Source organism: Leucoraja erinacea, chromosome 1, assembly GCF_028641065.1.
Source record: "Leucoraja erinacea ecotype New England chromosome 1, Leri_hhj_1, whole genome shotgun sequence".
Lineage (NCBI taxonomy): Eukaryota > Metazoa > Chordata > Chondrichthyes > Rajiformes > Rajidae > Leucoraja > Leucoraja erinaceus.
In genome coordinates, this window is record NC_073377.1 from 15,524,702 (window position 1) to 15,528,769 (window position 4,068).

Here is a 4,068-nt window from a genome sequence, read left to right on the forward strand (position 1 = left end):
TGGACATCACTTCCGACCTGGGTGCCCAGTTCACATCCGAACTGTGGTCCGCAATGGCTCGCCTGCTGGGATCGCAGCTCCACCATTCGACAGAGTATCATCCCCAGGCGAATGGGTTGGTGGAGCTGTTCCACCGCCATCTCAAAGACGCCTTGAAGGCCTCGCGGGCACTGACTGGATGGACATGTTGCCGTGGGTCCTGCTAGGAATTCCGACCGCCGAGAAAGAGGATTTGTCATCATCCTTGGCAGAGTTGGCTTATGGAGATCCACTCACCATTCCCGGGGAATTTATCCCGGCCGCTGTTGGGTCCCGGGATCTGCCGTCATCTGTGTTGGTGCACTTGCGGGAGAGGGTCAGCGCCCTGTCTCCCGTCCCAACGTTTGGTCATGGGGTGGCCCCATTCTGTGGCATACTGTGTATGCGTGTGGTACACCAGCTGCACAGCGGCTCAGAGGAAAGCGCTCCAGAGGGCCATTGACAACGCCCAGAGGATTGTCGGCTGCCCTCTCCTTACCTTGGATGACTTACACAGTTCCCGCTGCACCAAAAAATCCCAGAATATCATAAAGGACATTTCCCACCCCGGACACTCCCTGTTTGAACTGTTGCCGTCAGGCAGACGGTACAGATCCACAAGGACAAGGACAAATAGACTAAAAAACAGTTTTTACCCCACTGCTATAAAAGCACTAAATGTAGCCGCCAAGGAACGCAGGGGCGATACAGACTAAGGGACTGTGGTAACGGTGAAATCGACAGAAGGATGGAGGGTTGGGTGTGTATGCGTGCTTTGTCTGTGATATTTATTTATTTGCTTATCTTTATTATTTTACCGTGGATGTTTCGTTAGCTTTAGAAATGTTTGAATGCTGCACTGACTGGCTGACATTTTAAATTTCGTTGTACATGGCCCATGTTACAATGACAATAAAGAAACTATTCTATTCTATTATTCTATTATTATTCTATTCATTCCATGTGGTGCCGGTGCCCGCGGACAGTCCTTACGTCTTTCTGCGCCGCCACGCCCACGGGTCGCCCTTGCAGCGCCCATATGAGGGTCCCTTTCGGGTGCTGCGGCACGGGCCCACAACGTTTGTTTTGGACATGGGTGTCCGGCAAGAAACTGTGTGTGTGGCTCGACTGAAGTCGGCCCATTTGGACCTGAGCGAGCCAGTACAGGTGGCTCAACTTCGTCGTCGGGGGCGACCGCTGTCACGGGTTCCCTCGGATTCTTCAAAACCGGGCGGGTCCCTTGTGCGTGGGACGTATTTACGAGGTCTGGCCGCCTCGTTTGGCTTCCCATCCGTTTCAGTGCCTCTGGTACTGGGGGGGTGGGGACATGTGGTGGCACCTGGTGGTGAGCCGCGCGCAGTACAAACCCTCGGGAGGAGTAAAGTGTCACGGTGACGGGAGGAGCAGGTGGTACGAGCAGGGAGCTGTACTAAGGAATGAATAAACATCAATTGCTTGCACAAACCTTGTGTCCCGTGTTATTCCTGGCTGGATATCTGCGTGCCTCCGCCACACCCCATAGATTAAATATTACCCCTTCACCTATGCCCTCTGGTCCTCGATTCCCCTACTCTGGGCAAGAGACTCTGTGCATCTACCCGATCTATTCCTCTCATGATTTTATGCAACTCTATAAAATCACCCCTCATCCTCCTGCGCTCCAAGGAATAGAGTCCCAGCCTACTCAACCTCTCCCTATAGCTCAGACACTCTAGTTCTGGCAACATCCTTGTAAATCCTCTCTGTACCCTTTCCAGCTTGACAACATCTTTCCCATAACATGGTGCCCCGAAGTGAACACAATACTCTAAATGCGGCCTCACCAACATTTTATGTAATTGTAACATGTCCTCTAACTTCTATATAATACTCTGACTGATGAAGACCAATGCGCCAAAAGCCTTTTTGACCACCCTATCTACGTGACTCCAACTTCAAGGAACCATGCACCTGCACTCCTAGTTTGCTTATGCTCTACACCACTCCCCAGAGTCCTACTATTCACTGTGTAGGTCCTGCCCATGTTAGATGTCCCAAAAATGCAGCAACTCACACTTCACTGTATAAAATTCCATCAACCATTCCTCAGCCCACCTGGTCAATCGATCCAGATCCTGCTGCAATTTTTCCACAACCATTTTCATTATCTGCAAAACCACTCTCTTTTGGATCATCTGCAAACTTGCTAAACTTGCCATGTACGATCTCATCCAAATCACTGATATAGAGGACAAACAGTCATGCCCCACCACAGAATCCTGAGGCACAACACTAGGCACAGGGCGGACCACTAGTCCCCACTAGAAAGCATCTGTATTTGTATCGGTAGTGGGCCGTGTCGCTGAACATGCGCTCAGTCCGCCAAGGCCTACTGGATCGCCCGGTTGCTAAACACTTGAACCATTCCAGTTCCCATGCTAAACTCTCTGTCCTGGGTCTCCTCCATTGCCAAAGTGAGACCATGCACAAACTGTTGGAATAGCACCTCATATTCGCTTGGATACCTTAAACGCAACAGTACGAATTTTGAATTCTACAATTTTAGGTAGCTTCTTAGTATTAATGTGTGTGGATCGCTGGTCGGGGCGGACTTGGTGGGCCGAAGGGCCTGTTTCTGCGCTGTATCTCTAAACTAAACAAAATAAACTAAACCCGTCTCATACCTTCTGTTGTTATTCTGGTCGGCCACCAGAATAACTTCTGACACCAGATTTCCAATGCCAGTATTGCAATTATGCTGATGTCAAGTTAGGCAAATATCAGAGGCAGAGCAATCAACAAGTGACAGAGAACTGGTGGGATAACATTGGACTGGTGTGAATGGGTGATGAATGGACGATGGGCCAAAGGGACTGTTTTGTATGCTGTTTCTTTAAACTAAACCAATGTTCCTCTTTTCACAGATACTGAGCATTTCCAGAATCACCTGGGCTTTTTTTTAAAAAGTATTGAAAATACCACCTTGATACATCTATCATGCCTGGAAGGTAATCATTTGTTCTCCTTTAGTCACAGTATAAGGGGGTGCCTCATTTCCTGATAATAGGAACATTTGCCTAGAATGCTTCTAAATAAATGCACCATACCCTATTCTATATTGTTTTGAAGTTTACAAATACACAGGACTAGATGTTAAAAGTCCAAAGTGCCAAATATCAATTTCCGATCCTGATGGTGATGGGGGCCTTCTGCACTCACCTATGCTCCTCCGATGTTGAGAAAGGCTAGGCAGACACGTCATTGGGGATATCAAGTGGGCACCTAAATAATATTAACAAAACAAAATTAAACACAGACGGCCTGACATTCAGCAGACGACATTATTCAGCAAGATGTGTTGTTGAGATGGGGGTAATATGCGCTGATTTATTCCCCATCTAATGCAGAATCTGATGGTGGAATAAAAGAGAACTCCACCAACACATTACAATAGAGCTGGGTACATTTTGACTTGAGAGAGGAAGCATTTGTGGAACTAGCTTCCTCAAATAAGCAAACTTTAGATGTTCCATCACATCATTGAAAGATATTGGAACAAATTGAACCATTGTTTACTCATGGAAGCCCTGACTACACCCCATGTTACGCGACATCAAATAGGAAATGCTGTCCTCTGGTTCGTTCTTTGATACACAAGGGGTGCAGCGGTAGAGCTACTGCCTTACAGCGCCAGAGACCCGGGGTCGATCAAGACTATGGGTGCTGTCTGTATGGATTTTGTACGCTCTCCCTGTGAATGTGTGGGTTTTCATCCGAGGTGCTCAGGTTTCCTCCCACGCTCCAAAGACATACAAGACATCCAAATCACTGATGTAGATGACAAACAGTAACGGGCCCACCACAGAACCCTGAGACACACCACTAGGCACAGGGCACCCCACTAGAAAGCATCTGCATTTGTATCAGTAATGGGCCATGTCACTGAACACGTGCTCAGTCCGCCAAGGCCTGCTGGATCGCCTGGTTGCTAGGATCGCTTCCGGCTGCAAGGAACCAAGCACCCACGTCGAGGCGGTCAATGCTCCCACGGTTGGAGCTCCTGAAGTCGGT